Below are 17,254 nucleotides of genomic sequence, written 5' to 3'. Positions count from 1 at the left end.
TGGAGACATGAGACTAAAAAAATGAGTGAGCAGCTAGACAGCTGCTCAGACTATGCAATCATCCCTGAGTAGTAATCTCTATAGGGAACTTTCCCACCTAGATCAGTCATGGAAGGTATGGATATCAGTGAGGCTTTGAAACTATTCTATCATGAGATGCCAGACCAAGTCTTTCTGAAATGTGAAGCAGACATGGCCTCACTAAGTCCACTGAAAATATTATTATTATAAATAATTTCAATTTCCTGAAAAAGATTCACATAAAATTATAACTACCCAATAAAATAAAATTGCAAATTTTGCTTATTTCATTGCTTTTCATTTCTAAAATTTATATCTAACGCACATTTTTTATTACAAATGTACCATATTATTTATAGTATGTATTTGTATGTCTATCAAAATTGAGCTTGAAGAAAGCCAGAACAGTATGGTGTGTGTGTGTGTCCAAAAAATGCTGAAAGACAATTTGCAGCTGAAAGTATGTAAAGTGTTGTATGACACATGTTATGTTGCTTTTGAAGTATTCCATGGCATATAAAATGCTCTCTGTCAGGCAGAGTACAAAGCTAGTAACCAATTTAATCACTTTGTGCAAGCAGGTGCCAAAAATACCTAACCAAAATGATACATTTCAATTTTTGTCGAAGAATGCAATCCAAAATTCTTGTCTCTTCATGTCAATGCCCTGCTGCCTGACTCCTTTTATTTCCCCATGGATTATCTATCCAAGGAACTTCTATCTCCCACCTGAATAATTTGCTTGTCTTTGCCAACCAAATAGAGCTGGAGCCTTTAGACTTCTTTCCTGCATGGTCCGTCTAAAATGCCCCCTTTTGACCTCTTGACTTTCTCATTGTGTCCAGGCAGCAGACATGCTTCAGGACTAAGGTCAGCTCCCTATTTTGCCTTCAATCTTCTTGGAACACTTTAGCCCCAAATTTTCTCTTCCCTTTCTAAACTAATAGCAGTTTCTTTCTCTGCCACTCATTTGACAATCAAGTATATAATGCATTGTGACAGTTCTGATATTACATTGTGCCATATCGTTATTTCCCTCTTCTGTTTTTAGTTTTTTATCTATTTCCCGTCACATTTGGCTTGATAACTGTAACTTCGCTCAAATGTCTTTTATGGCTGGGACAGATCGCCCCCCACCCTTTGTTCTGTTCTTCTTTAATCTGTGCTCAGCATACAATTATACTGAGAGAAGGGCTTTAATAACTATTACTTGTTAAAATATTGGCTGGGGAGTTCCATTTGATGCTGAGTTTCCTCACTAGAAATTACAATAACTAAAGCCCATCATAGGACCAGCACACAGCTTATGTAAACAACACATCCAAAAAGCAGGGTGACACATTTGATACCTGGTAAATCTTTGTGAGGTCATATTCTCCAGGACTAGCTCACTAACGTAGACTTATATCACAAATCTCTTCGGTTGTTTTGATTCAGCAGCTGGACAAGAATGAATGATTTGAGACATGTTTTGTTCTTTTATTCTCTTAAACCAGGCAGTAGCGAAGGAGCTCTAAATTTTCATTTTTGTGTGCCTTCCCTGCTTAGTATATCAATTATTAGCATATCCAAAGTATTCTTAGGATGTAGAGAGGGGATTATATTTTCTTGATTCATTTGTAGTTTATGTTAATAGTTGATGGTTTCTGACAATTCAATATACTGACCATCTTAGAAAAATAAAAGAGGAGAGAAATAGGCGGATATACCTGCAGTGGCCTTAATCAGGCCTGAAGCCTCCTGCTGACAGATATTTAACTCATTAGTTCTGTTTGGCTGTTGGTCTGACACCATCACTATAATACAATATGAAGTGCTAATTATCATGAAACCCAATGATACAATTTACCAGGAGAGGAAAACCTTTTCCTCTCTTTATTGGAAGCTGCCCACTCCACTGTTAAGTTTGATCAGCATTTACTGTGATGGGTGAGAAGACCACAGCTCCACGTTTGCCTTGAGCCCTAACAAATGCAAAGAACAATTCACTCTCAATCCATGTTATTTTACAGATAATTCAGCACATCATTGGGTGCTTAAGAGTTTCTGGTCGTAATCTAAAGAGACAAAACAGATCTGAGGCACTCTGTCTTTTGCAGTGGGGAGTCTGGCTAAGTCCGGTGAAGAGTAGGCAGAGGCCAGAGCCTTATTCTGCTTGTCTCTTAGCTCCGAAGCTGCCGGAGTGTTTAGTACTGCACACTTGCCCATCCGTTCTAGCCCATTTCCTAAATTAAATGAGGTGGTCAGTTTCAATATTTTACCTGGGTCCAGATTTCTTAGAAACAAAGTTACCATGATTAGAGATGAGGGAGATGGGGGAAGGAGGGAGGGAGTGCTAGTGGCCTCCTGGTCCAGGCTATGGCTCCTGAACTTGAACTTGAGGTTTGCCAAGCACTTCTTCAGGAATCACTGCCTTCTAAGACATCACCTGCCTGTGGAGGCTTCAAATTATCACCAAGTATCTCTTGTCACCCAGGTGAGCCCTCCAAATCCAGAGAGAATCTTTGTAACCCAAGACACTCTTTCTCCCACTCATCCATTTCAGCTTTTCTTCTTTGGGTCTTCTACACATGCGCATTATTGTTTCTCCTTATCTGTCCTACCTTGGTACTGGTGTGGTCTAAAGCCAAAATGTCTTCCCTGGGGATAAGATGTGGTGACATGTGATTGGTAGGTGAGAAGGCATGGCTGAGTGTGAAGATGTGGGCTTTCACACTGTTTCTTGACGAATCCCCTCCCCCCTTTTCTAGATCGTCAGTCTTACTTGTTTCAATAGCGCCCCCTTTACTTAAATACAAAGGGAGAAGAAAGGCGAGGGAAATTTTCAGTGTATGAGACTCGTTAATAAGTTCGCTTTAACCCTATGCAATGAGTGAAATATTGAACAATGGGTATATTATTTTTTAAAGGGACATTAAACAACACTGCAGGACTGACTGATTACATTACAGTGCCTATCTTCTCATGTGTCAGCAACAAGTGACACTGAAGGAGGCCTATTTATCATATTCACAGGGGTACAGGTAGTAAAACAGCTATGTTTTGCATCACTCAGGATGCTCAGTGCTGAAATAGATAGACTATGTAGGAGACTGGTAATAGGTAATTATTCTCTACTTACATATTCAACCTCATAATTCTAAATTAAGGTAAGTGGAAAAAGCTTATAAAATATTCAAAGCTCCTTTATCTTTCCTCCTCCCTCTTATTAGAAACTGTGCATGAATTTGCATAGAATAAACTGAGCTCATAAATCAAAGAAGAAACTGCAAGAATGCTCTTTGTAAGTTATAATTTAAGGTTAACTGTAGCACATTTTGCTTACTGTATTATTAATGACTTTCTTTCACTCATGACAAGATTACATATTAAAAATTGTTGGTAGACAAAACTCAGCTCACAATCAATTTGCTTCCTAATGTGAACAATCTGCGTGCATCCCCACGGCTGAAGAAGGTTTAGTGAGGATAATGGAAGGAGTGCCTTGGGAAGATCCTCTTCGCACTACTGTGCTCCCTCAGTGCTCTGATTGACAGGTGACTCCAAGTAGAAAAGAGGCCACTGAGGAGAGACAGCCCTTGGCTGAGTTCTCTTGATGGCTCAGAGTGGACGCCATCACACACAGGCTTCCTCTCCCCCGCCTTTTGCAATGCTGAATGCTTCATACTTTCTGAGCCTTTGCCTGCCACCTCGTCTTTGAAGCCTCGCAACCTTACCTTTCCGTCCTATTACTAAACCCAAATTATTTCTGAGTGTTCTCCTGAATCATCCACTCAGGCACTCTGCTCATCTCACTGGCTCTCTCTTTCTTCTCTAAGCATCATGTGTCTCAATCCCCAGCTGGTCCACTTCTTGCTCTCTCTTCCTTTGTTGTAGTATTTCTGGTTCTCTTTGCCAGCCAAACATTGTCGGCTCTACTTGGAACTTATGATCAAACCCTTTCTGCTTCCTTGGCTACCTGAGGTAAAGTTGTCCAGAATGGTACATGTAGATACATTCTGCTTTCCTGTGGAGGTAAGACAAGGTTCTAGTTTTGTTTTTATTGCAATAATAAATACCATGACCCAGAGAATCTTGAGAAGTGGAAGAAGTTTCTTTGGCTTATACTTCCATATCCCAGAACACCATTGAGTCAAGTCAGGTCAAGGACTCAAGCAGGAACCTGAAGGTAGGAACTAAAACAGCAATCATAGAGGAACATTGTTTCATGGGTAATCTCTTCTGCCTTGCTAATTTAGCTGTCTTATACAGTCCAGGTCCTCCTTCTGAGGGATGGTGTTACCTTACATGTGATGGGGCCTCCTGCATCAAATTAGCAGTTAAGAAATTGACTTGCAGAAATGGTCCCAGGCTAATCTGATAATGACAACTCCTTAGTTGAGGTTATCTTTTCCCAGGTATGTCAAGTTGAGAACTGAAACTAGCCATGCCAGACATAAAGGCATCTGTTCTCATCTGGAGCAGCAGAGAGATGGATGGAGTGGTTATGAGCATAGAAGTTAACAAGAGCAGTTTTGATACTGCACCTGATTGAATTTTGTGTTGTATACCTGGCTCTAAGATACATTTTGATTGGGTCACTTTATTTCTGGATGTCTTTTAATAATATGAAACAAAAAAATCACATCAAAATATTATGTTGTCTTATTTCCTTAATTATTTTATTCATAGTATTATAGATTCACACAGATTATCATTCATTTCTTAAGGAGTGTGTTGAAGTCATGTTAAAACATTAACCACATTTGAAACATTTGAGGTTTCTACTTCTAGGGTGAACAACCTTTGATTTCAGAATGGCAGTGCCTGTATAACTTCTAAAGAAATGACTATTGCTTCTAAAATATGATAGAAGCAGATTCGCATACACAGGTTTCTTAACTGATTCTGGTTTCCATTGTGGTCTCTGCAGCTTCCAAAACCCCCAGACCCACATTGAGCATAAGAACATCTCCAGAGGAAGCTGGGAAATGTGCAAAGGGACTTCATGCATACCAGAAAATAACTGTGACAAGGTATGATTGTGCAGAAATGAAATGTGTTCTGTGTGAGGTGAGCATGGCCACTTGAAAAGCTAGCTGACTCATCCTAGAAGCCACAACCCAGGACCGCTATGATACTTTGATAAGGGTTTTGGAAATGAGAAGTTAAATGCAATTCTGTATTTTCTTCATCACATGTAAAACTGAATGTTTGGGGGTTTGCAACCTATATCTTCCATTTAACCCCTCAGTGTTCTTGTGCTTTAGCATCATACCATAACTAGTAACTAACATTCTTGAGTCCATTCTGTAGCACTGAGTGCCTGTTTTCAATGGCTTCCTGCCCACACCCCATGTTTTCCTGAAGCTGCTACACTGTACCTCAGAATTGTGGTGTCTTAAATAGATCTGAGTTTCTCTGAGAGCCAAACAAACCCTTCCATTTTCTTTCTTTACGCACAGCACTGACATCCACCCAGACATTAGAAGTCCATCTCTGAGTCACTGTTGCCTCTGGGCTCCAGATCCCACAATTCTACCCAACCCCACTCTGATAACCTATTGCTGCAGCTTCTGGGCCTTTACAGCACACTGTCCCACAGACATCCCTCCCTCTGTCTCCTTTTAAGTCTTTTGGAAAGGCTTTGGCCCACCTCCCTATTATCTCTACTAAGTAAGCTTTCTAAAGTCATTCTTTGGTCATAGTGCTTTCCTAACTTAAAACCCTTCTTTATATATTACAACTCTTTGTGTGTTAGTTACAGTCATATTTTTGGGATTGTGTATACATAAACCTTCATGACTTCTCCATATCTACCCTGGCATTCCGTCTTCTGCCACCACTATATGCTTGTTGAATTCAAATCTTTCTCTCATTCCTTTGTTCTTTCTGTCTCATTTCTCTTTTCTTCTCTCCCACCTCTCTCTTAAATTTTAGGTAGCAACTCTATTTTACATTCAGCCAGAGGCAAAGCTTTTATTTCTGTGATGTTGCTAAAAATGTTAATTTAATTCATTAAAAATGTATTGTGCATCTATTATGAAATTCTAGGAGTTGGGAAATTGGGAGAGTGGAGACAGCTGAGTAAAAGCTGGGAGGGTAGGAAAACAGAGATGACCCTGAGGACTGTGGGAATTTTTAGCAGCTCCTTTCTCTTCTAAGAGCAGAACAATCAGCAACCCTGGGGACCAGTTACACTAAACAGAGGCCACTCTGTCCTGGGACCAATTGCTATTCTGACCTCCTTTGAGTGGAGATCAAGTATGGATGCAAACTGCTTGACTAATACTTACAAATTGTTTCCCCAGCTTTTAAACACAGAACCCAATACACAGAATCAACACTTGAAATGGGATTCCTGTTATCACAGTGCTTGTTTTTCATATGATTACATAACTCTAGCTGAGTTTGACTATGAGATTTTAGGCTCTCTAATTTGGCCAGGTCATTTTTCCATGGGCAGGTGTTTAGTTATTCAATTGCCATGAGGTATATGAGAGAAAAAGGCCTTCATGATAATTAAAGCACCATATTACCTTTGTCCCCTGGTGGGAACTGAGGTGCAGCAAGCTGAGTGGGAGAAAAGATCCATGCTCTGTGCGTACATTAGTACTTTGGATTTTTACTGTCAATGGACCGTTCGTAGATCATGAACAGGGAGAAAGAGAGGAGCTGAGAAAAGCATGCTTGCAAAGAGGAGCCAAAAAGGAAGGGATGGACTTCCGTCCTTCTCCCACTTGTTAAAGAGTCAAAGTAAAATGTCCACATTACAACAGAGGAAAGGCTTGCCAGCTCATTTGAAAGTTACCCCCTCCAGAGTCACAAAATCATTCATAATTAATTATCAATTGATTGATGAGGACATGGTAGGGGAGTTTTGAGAGAGAGAGATCAATGCAGACCGAGGAAGCACAAAGGGGCTGGAAGAATAGTGCTAAAGGGTGAGAGGGAAGACACACCCCTCGTCAAGGAGGAAAGGCAAGGGTATTCCCTGTAGGTTGCAAATTCAACCCTTCTGAATGGTCTCCATGAGTGCCCGTGCTGATGGTTCCCTGAGTTCTGAATGTGTGTATAGCCCCATTGCACCTGCACAGCTGAGAGTGGGCTGAAGTCCCCGGCTTTGATCTTCCACTTCATGTTTAACTCCATTTTATGCTTAACACATTGAGTAATTCTTCATCCCTCTCTCCTTTTCATTCCTCTGGAAGACATGGATTAGTAGCCAGGGACATTTTGGTTAATGCCTTTCAAGGTCTCTCCTTATGCATTTATATAAGCAAATCAGATACCTTCATGCAGATACATTCACTCCTGCATATTTGCAACATAAATGATACCATTTGTATACGTATGGGTGACCCAATTTATGATGCCTTGACCTATGATTCCATGACTTTATGGTGGTGCAAAGTTGATGTATGCCTAGTAGAAACTCTATATAGATTTTTCACCCATTTCCTTGCTAATGATATGTGATGTAGTACTCTCTTGTGATGTCCAGCATCTGTGAGTGACAATTTCCAGTTCACCAGGTAGGAAAGACAGACAATCCAGACTCTGAGCTAAGATCCTTGCTTTGGTTAGGCGCCTTGAGTAGGCATCATGTTGATGGAGATACTTGTTGCATGTGTGTTTAACTTAGGATATTTTCAAATTTTGGAGGGACTGTCATGCATTGCAGAACATCTGCATGCAATTCTCATGGGTTTCTTATCTGTTGTGCACATATACCATTCTGGTGATGCCTTCTCAGTCCCTGTAACTCTTTTGTATTATGATGCCTAGTAATAAGGAGGCCTCTAGATTTATCTAAACTGTATAATACTGAGTCACATGGATGTTTATAATTGCTTTCTTAAAACAGATAATATCTAAACATTTCAGTACATACAATTTTTGACAACATATACCTTTGGTGGTAGGACAGGTCAGCAAAAGTATGATTTTGAGAGGAACAATTGGATTGAATTATACGATGATTCAGTTTGTATCCCTCCAAAGTTTAGAATGTATACAATTTCTAACTTTCTACACCAAAGTTATCATTTTTGTTTTCAAAATCAATGTATAACAGAGATATTACACTGTTGTTTTGAGATATGTTTTCTTGGTTATCAGCAAAGCTCAGTATAATTTAGGCAATTGCTCATTTAATTCTCAAGTTTATTTTTATTGCTCCAGATAATTCATTTATCCTATCTCCATTTCTTATTAATTAGAATTAAATCTGTTTGAATTCCACTGAATTTTTTTCCCTAACCATCAGGGACCTAAGCCAAGAAATGCAAGTGTTAAGTGTGTTAAATAATCAATTGATCGATATGTATTCACTAGGCAATTAATGCTTCTGGCCTGTGTTGGCTATTCTTGTGGATACAGGTCTGCCTTTCAAGAAGCTTATGTGATCTTTAAGAGTGATAAGACTCAAGCTGTGATCAATGGCATCACCACTCTTTACTAGACCCACAGACTAAACCACAGAGAAAGGGAGGCTCTGTAGGCTGGACAAATTGGAAAGGGATTACTGAAGGAATGGAGGCTCTGTTTAACCTTGGAGAAGGATGTTGGGAGATTCAGGGTCACTTTAGATTTAGAAGAATGATGTCAGACCAAGGGCTAAGTGGCTTGCCAAAGGGTACTACAGGCTCAGTCATCTAGAAGCAGAGATTATGGACACACGAAGCACCTGTGTCTGCTTAAATTGCTGTTAGGACTGCTCAGACTGATCCCATTATAGGGTCCTCGTCTTTGGCATTCTTGTCTTTCACTGTCTTTGGGAAGCTGTGTCAAGGAGTTCAGCTCTCAAGCTTCAGATTCACCAGGGCAAATAAGGAAGGACAAGACATGGTTTCTCCCTTCTAACTCCACTAGGTTCCCCAGGAAGTTACTGGATCTAGACCTGCCTGATTGCAGCCCCCATAGCCTCATCATTTTGTCCAGAGGTGCCATTGCTGCAATTACAATCTAAACTCAGAGTCAATTACTCACTGTGTGAATCACCCCCAAAAGATTGCTTTTTCCCTTTCCGTTAGTATCACACATAATTGCACTCTGTGTGATTCCTAAACTCTTATTCCTGACTTCAGTGTCCACGAAGATCTGAGCTGATTATAAAGTCCCTTCATCTCCTGTCACTGACCTCATTGATACATTCCATAACTTTTTTCTTCTTGATTCATCAATAGTTCACTTATCCCCTACCATCAATTATTTAGCTCTTTGTGAGCAAAGAATCACTATGTTTTCCCTGATGATTTTTCCACATGTTCAACCCTCCTTCCCTCTTCTTTGTCTGTCTATTAAGAGGAATTTTAGTACTCCCACACCCTAGCATTGTATGGATGCTTGATTTTGCTGACACTGCTTTCTGTTTTACAGTTCCTATCTATTGAGCATTCTACTTCTTGGCCCTCAGGGATACCATGAGCTGATCCAGGGCATAGCCTCTCTTGGGTTTTCTGTTTGATGCAATTTAAAGTTAAATCCTCCCACTCCACTGTTCAATTTCACTGTTCTATATATTATTTGCTCTTGGGACTTATTAGATAGGATCAATCAATCCATCATCAATAATTTTCCAGCTGCTAACCACTGCAGCATGAACTGATAAAGAATCATTTTGAGCCCTCAAAGGCAGCAAGGGATAGAATCATGGACAAGAAAGTGGGGGTAGCATAGATGATTATGCTGGGAATTCACTTGATTAAGGGAAAGATAGTGCCAACTTCCATGTGATATCCAAAAAATAACAATGACCTTACTTTATACTAAAGTCAGAACCAATGTTCTATAGGCTCATGTCTATTAAAAAAGAATCACATGTGAGGAAGTTGATGTATATTTCAAGAAAGTTGGTATATTTCACATAAACATACAAGCCAAGGAGTATGGTGGGGTGAGGCATTGGAAAACACAAAAGAAGATAATGTATAAACACTTCAAACAGATTGTGATACTTTAGCTTTGGGGCTTGGGGAGTAACTAAGGAAACTGAGCCAAGTTCTAGTTATTGAGACTGAGCAAGCACATCAGGAACTTACAGAAAGAACTATATGGGGTATATGGTTATTCAGGGAGAACTACTTCATATTACTGAGTCAATGGTAGACATGAACTTACATATAGGATGGCATTCATGTTTGGTTCTGAGGCAGTAGTCACTTCATCTTCACTTTAGTGTCTAGATTTATCAAGACTGATATGCTCATGTGGCTGCCTGTGAACTCTGCAAGGCACAAAGCTTGAACTTGAGCTGGGTTCAAAATGAGAAGTCAAGAAGACAAAGAGTTAAACACACTCCCCACTCTCTGAAATAGTTGTTTTCCAGTGTATAAACACATGGTGTGTGAGTGTGTGTGTGCATGCGTGCGTGTGTTCATGTGTGTGTGTATGTATTCTCTTCATAGATACATATTTTATGATCTTTTTAAGGGGAAATAAAACAGAAGTAATGAAGTTAGAGACTGGATTGTGAAAAATGAGGGAATGTCTAATGGTGCAACAAAGATGGCAGGACTTAATTTTTTATGAATTCAGGCCAAGAATGATTGGAATTTTAATGGGTGGGTAAGAGGTGATTTAAAAACTTTCACAGAAAGGAAATGATCATGTTCACATTCAGAAAACGGTGTTCTGTTAGGAAGGGAAGTTGGGAGATGAGAGGTGTGTGGAAGAGTAGACAGTTCATGCTTCCAAAGGAAAGGTAGACTATACAAGCATCATAAGCCTGGAGACTGCAGTTGAGTTAGTGAGAAATCCCATGTGGTTTGCATATGGAAGCATTGACAAAATGTCCAGAATCATGGGGAATAACTGGGTGAATTCTGCCAGATCCTGGGAAATACCCCCATGACAAAAACATCATTTTGCACAGGCTGTCAAGGGCAATGCACGGTTGACATAAATATACCTTAAGGTCATTGGATTGATACTCCTACCAAAGGAGAATTTCATCCTGAGGAGAGGAAAGGGTTAAGGGCAGATCAAATATAGAGTCTATAGTATCTGTCCAACTATATCTATCTATCTATCTATCTATCTATCTATCTATCTATCTATCTATCTATCTATCTATCTATCTTTATACGTATATGGAATATACGTATAAAGATATCTACCTATATAGATAAAGATATATTTATATATTTTTATATTTACTTATATATATTTATACATATGGAACGAAAAAAATCAATGGATGAAATTCATGATAATGGTGATGATGGTTCATGGAATACTTTACTAAAGGTCCCAGTCATCACTGTTGAGTTCTCAGAGTTAGACATTATATAACACACTTTACATACTAATTAGGTTAATTATCTTTTGTATGTGATTGGACATTTATGGTTTGACTCATAACAGTATAAGTTAAATATTATTGTTTCATTTACTAATGTAAGTCAATAGGAGCTTGGAGAAGGTAAGTAATTTGCCAAGAGATGCACAGACAGTGAGTGGCTGAGCTGGATTTGGCATCACATTTGAGAGAAATTATTATGCCCTTACCAGAATCAGGAACTCTCATATGCAGTATGATAAGGATTGACCAATGTAGACTTATCAAAGTATATAAATGAATTTCCAGAAGTAAATGATTATTGGATTCTATTATCTCCCAGACTCCTTCTTCAACATTTACTTTCAGTGTAGATGCCTGCTGCTTATTTTGTCTACATAAGCCATATCACTGCCTCATCTTAGATTTTTCATTTGATTTCTTTGAAGTGATGATGAGTGTTATGAATGATGGCTCTTAGGAATTTTATGAATTCCTTATTTATTCCCCTTATAAATAATACCTCACTTTAATTTAAGATGGTTTGTTGTTTTGTCCTTTCCAAATTGCTTGCATCAAAACTTCTATTTGGATCTCATGAAATAAATGATCATAACTCCTTGCACACATATTTTTGTTTGATATATTATTTAATTAAAATGTGTCATTATAATAATAAGTCCAAATAGCAAAACACTTTTGTTTATAATCAGGGTGAGTTACTAAGTCTGGAACGTGTGACTTGACAAAGAAGTATGTTTAGCAACCTGAGAATTCGCTTCTAGTCAGATGCATACAGTGTAAACTGGGCATGAGAGAATACCAACAAATCCTGAGTGTGAGGAAGATTGTGACTCCTTGTACCGCCTACTCCACAGAATGTAAAGAGTACAAGTTCATGAAGGATGAAGTCTCAAAAGATCATTAAGACAGTGCTACTGACTGAAAGACTAAGGGTAAGAGTTGCTTAAACGTTTGTATTTATATAATATAAGCTTTGTGGAAATATAAGTATAGGCATTTTTGCAAATAGTTTATGACTTTTTTTGAAGGCAAATGAAGCAAGAGTAGTGAAGTTAGAGACCAGATTGCGGGGAATTCAGGAGTGTCTAAATGGCTCAGCAGAGACAGCAGGTGCAAGCTATTCTTTTAAGGAATTAGGCGCCCAGGTAGAGAAGAATGGAGAGCTTAATGAAGGAGCAAGGGGAGATAAATAAGACTCTACTACAGAGGCAATGAGACCGTGTTAATAATCTGAAAGAATCATGCTGAGGGAGAGAGCTGTCAGGAGGTAAAGGGGAAATAGGATGCAGAGAGGGTAAAGGAGATGTACTATAAAAACAAAGGTAAATCCTACTAATAGCAAGCCCCCGGGGGAGCAAATTCTCTGGGACAAAGACTAGGTGTGTTTGTCAACTCTCTATGCCTTTGACAAAATACTCAGGTAAACAGCTCAGAGGTGGAAAGGTTTAATATGGCTCATGGTTTCTGAGGGGTCAGTCAATATTCACCTGGCTCTGTGGACTTTGAGGAAGCAGAACATCAGGGCAGGGATCATGGACTGAGTGATCATCTTTTGTGAGTGGGAAGCACAGAGCTAGAGATTCAGGAACTGGGATGTTGACGGGCCCTTCCAAAGCAACAGCTGGAATGACCTGACTTCTCAAAGCACAAGAACAATGCAACAGAACAAGGACACGTGACTAGTCTGTCAGCCCATGGCCTCTGAGGTAGATTTTAGGTCAAAGACTTAACATGAGGTTATGTAAAACATATGAAGTTGTTATCAAGTAACAACTGGGATGCTGTGAGAGACCTGAGGGATGCAACATTCTTCCAAGGATTTTGGTGCTACTGCCAGGAGTACTCATTGGTGTTAAGGAGACATATAGGTAAAAGACCCAGGGATTTCATATGTCATAATCCAGATCCCAGATAATTCTCCACAGGTATGTTTGTGATCTAGAAAATAAGGTGAAGTATACAGTAAGGTTATAAAATGCAGACTATATTTAAATTCAATTAAACATGTAGTGTGTGTGTGTATATGTTTGTATGTGTTGTAATGTGAAAGCCAGACGTTGACAAAGCATGTTCTTTCATAACTGTTTACTGTTTTAAATTTTTTATTGTTGCTATTATTATTATCATTGTCATTGATTGTGGTGGTGGTGGTGGTGGTGGTGTATGTGTATGTGTGTGTGTGTGTGTATGTATGTGTGTGTGTGCATGTGTGCATGGGGGGGGAACATGAGAGCAGCAGAGCACAGCATAAGCAGGTGCAAGGACAAAACAGCACATGTGTAGAGGCCAGTTGAAGTTTTTGAAGAGTCTATCTCTCTTGTGTGCTCTGGAGATTGAACTCAGGTAGTCATGCTTGCTTGGCAAGCACTTTTATTCACTGAGCCATCTTTCTGTCCTTTTGCCTTAGTCTTAGAAGCTCTCAATGAAGTTCCAGCTCAGTATTTCAGCTCAGTTGTCTACCTAGAGCTTAGTATTTCAGCTCAGTTGTCTGCCTAGCAAGTCCCCTGGGATCTACTTCCCTAACTTACCCCCATGCTGGTGGTACAGAGGTGTCCTTCCAAGAATTTTTTTTAAAAAAACAAACATGTTTTTTTTTTTTTAATCTAAGCTTAGTTCTCTTGCTTGTACAGCAATTACTTTACATCCTGAGCTATTGCCTCAACTCCAAATTAAGCATCTTTGATTTTCATAGAGTGGAAAGAAAGAGGAAAACAATAAATAAGGTTTGTCTTGTTTCTGAAAGGCTGAAAGAAAAAGATAAATTTGAGCTATTCTCAGAAAAGGTGAATTGACTGTTCTTAACCTAGGCAGTCTTGAAGTTGGTCCTGAGGAGAGAGGGCTTTAGATGATTTCCTGAGGCATCTAAATCTTCTGTACTTTTTTTTTTGGTTGTCTTTTTCTTTTCAACATTGACTGCAAAGCTTTTTTGTCTAGGAAAGGGTGAAAGGATGTCTGGCTGAATTGGAATTGACAAAACTAGGCAACTCAGACAGAGCAGCCTCGGGAGCAGCCGCTAACCACAAAAGAGATATTGAAGACGATGTGATCAATAGAGTGCTCCGGAGACAGGAGGAAGATGATGAAACCCATCAAACTTGATCACTGGGCAGAAGTGGTCACTGTCAGCTTCCTAAAGAAGGGTCACTTAATGTCAGCCTCCACTCAGGACTTTCTACACCCCTGCAAGTTATGTTTGTGGGATCATAAAGTTTCAGTATCAGGAGGGAACACTGCAGGCTGCCCAGCTTACACTTCCTTGGAGTACTGGGTATCTTTCGGTTGTGTCCTAGGTGTGTACATTCCCTGAAGTTTTGGGTTTTAGAACTTCCATTTCAGGTTTCTAGAGTCTTCATCAGTCATTACCTACCTCTCTGAAGGCGCATTCAATTATTCATTTTGGTTCACTGCAATTTATTCCCATCTATAGTCAATTTTAAGAAATGTGACCACAGGATCTTCACAGCTTCTCCTCTCAATAGGTGGTTTCTGTTTCCACATATTAGGTCCTGATGTGTCCTGGAAGAGCAGATAGAGTGACAGATATGGAAGACACACAGTCCTCTAAGCTGTATCTGAGCTCCAATGTTGCCAACCACCAGGCTGACAAGAAGAGAGAGAGGTTCACCTGAAGTTAGCCCCAAATGCTGACACACCACAGTTAGCAAACATGGCTGCTGAAAACAAACTTCTAATATAACAATTTTGAGGAATCATTCATATGCAAGCCATGTTAATTATCCTTTGACTTACAGACAAGGACAGGAAAGCTCATAGAAGAAAGACTGTGAAATCTCTTCTCTTGAGTTTCTCAGAGTTGCAAGAATCACACCAAAGGAATTTGAAAGAGGTATCTAAAAATTGTCGTAGTAAACAATTGAAGGTGAGTGGAAAGGTGTTTCCATTAGCTGGCTGCCTACTGTGCATGAGTGTCCAGAATCCACATAAAAAAGATAGACATGGTGCATGCACTTGTATTTCCAGCATTTGGTAGACAGACAGACAGAGCCCTAGAGCTCCCTGGACAGGCAGTCTTGCCCTATGGATGATCTGGCTCTTAGGTAGCACAATCTTTCACTCATCTTTGACTATCAACACAGACGTTGATGTCTGGAACATAAAACATTCCAAAAACATAACTGATTATTAGATTTCAGGGAAATGTAGAAGCAGAAGAGGTCTTATCAATAGGTTGAAAGCATATTACAGGGACCCTTGAAATCTGTAAAAATTGGAGATTGAAACTGGTAGATATTTGAGAGCCAGATGAAACACAAATCTATAAAATATAACCATCAAAACCACGAGGAGGGGAAATGATACTGTGAATATTCTTCCAGCGGAAGAAGTCATTTCTGAATAGGTGACAAAGGGGAGATAGAATGTAAGGACATCTTGATGGGGACCATGCTGGACTGAAGGAGGGCAGGGCTGTTCATCACAGAGAAGAACAATCTAAGCAAATACAAGATCTTAGGAGAGCTGTGGTCATCATGGGAGCAGAAAATGAGTAAGTCGGATGAGGACAAAGCTCATGACTGCAACTAAGATGAATAAGAGCACACATTGCTGTTATGTGGTGGGTAGGTTGGAGGGGTTCCTCAGAAGTGACTGGTTTGATCTGAGATTGTAAAGTATGCACAACGATTTCAGCAAGTTCGTAGCAGAGTGACTGCTGGCGTTGAAAACTGTGAGACTATCCGATCAGGAAGGCAAAGCAACTGGTGTTAGACAATACTTTGGCTTTGATGCAAGTTTGATGTCTAATACTGGGGTTTTTAGAGACACTTATTTGTGTTTTCAAAGGTGCTTTCAGTAACCCCTTTAAATTACACTTGCATTTCGTCACCCCTTTAAGTCCTTTTCAGAGGATGGCACTCAGGCTCATACATGTTTGCACATATACCTAGCATATATACCTTTTAAATATTTTCAAAACCCAGCAAGTTATTAAAGACTCTGAAGCCTTCTGTTTTGTATAATCCATATACCCTCTACATATGCACATATACACATGCATACACACATGCCCACATATATGTAGTTATATGCACCATGAATATGCAGAGGTGAGAAGAGGCTATCATATCCCTAGGATTTGAGTTAAAGATGGTTTGAGTCACCATATGAATGCATGAAGCTGAACCCAATTCTCTAAAGTAGAAGCCAGTGTTCTTAGCCACTGACCCTCCTCTATAGTATTCTTTCTTTGAATATTATCAATATAGCATAGTTTGATGTTCCCTTCCATGGAAGCTTTGAGAATCTTCCATCTAAGTGATGTCCTCACTAAGTAAGCACCATTGTGTGTCTTCTCTTCCCATTAGAGAATATTGTGTAGACAGAGCCCAAACTTAGCAATTGGGCAGCTGACCTCCACCCCTCAGGGCTGACTAATAAAATGACCCCGAGTGAAAACTGGAGTCTTGTCGGTTTTTTCCCATGAGTTGAATGGGGCTTATAGATTCTGACTTGTCTTCCAAGATCATCAAAAGGAATATGTTGAACTGGTTTATACACTGGTCTTTTGTCTGAATAGTGTCAGGACTATGACAGCATTGCAATCATATAATTTCTTGGTACCTTTGACTTTGGACCATTTGACCTACAATAGTATTGCTTAACAACTTTCTCTAGTCTTAAGGGATGTGATAATGAAGAACATATTTTAAAGAATATGAAAACACAGTCTAGTCACCATATGTCCTCAAAGTATCTGTTTATAAACTGTTGATCTGCTGCTTTAGCCTATTGATTATTTTAAGCTAATGCCAATGAGAAGCAGAAGATATGACAGGAAGTTATCTTAGTCCCTTTCTTCCTTAAGGCAGGACATATGTTTCCCTTTGCAAAGATGCCCTTTTCCCACATGAGCAATAGGAACACAATTCTCATTCCTGAGGATAAATCAAGTCTTTATAATAAGCTGAGATAAATAGTCTTTGTCCACAG

Source organism: Microtus ochrogaster, chromosome 18 (genome assembly GCF_000317375.1).
Source record: "Microtus ochrogaster isolate Prairie Vole_2 chromosome 18, MicOch1.0, whole genome shotgun sequence".
In the NCBI taxonomy this organism is placed as follows: Eukaryota; Metazoa; Chordata; class Mammalia; order Rodentia; family Cricetidae; genus Microtus; species Microtus ochrogaster.
The sequence above is the reverse complement of the archived record's forward strand: the minus strand, read 5'-3'. Positions refer to the sequence as shown.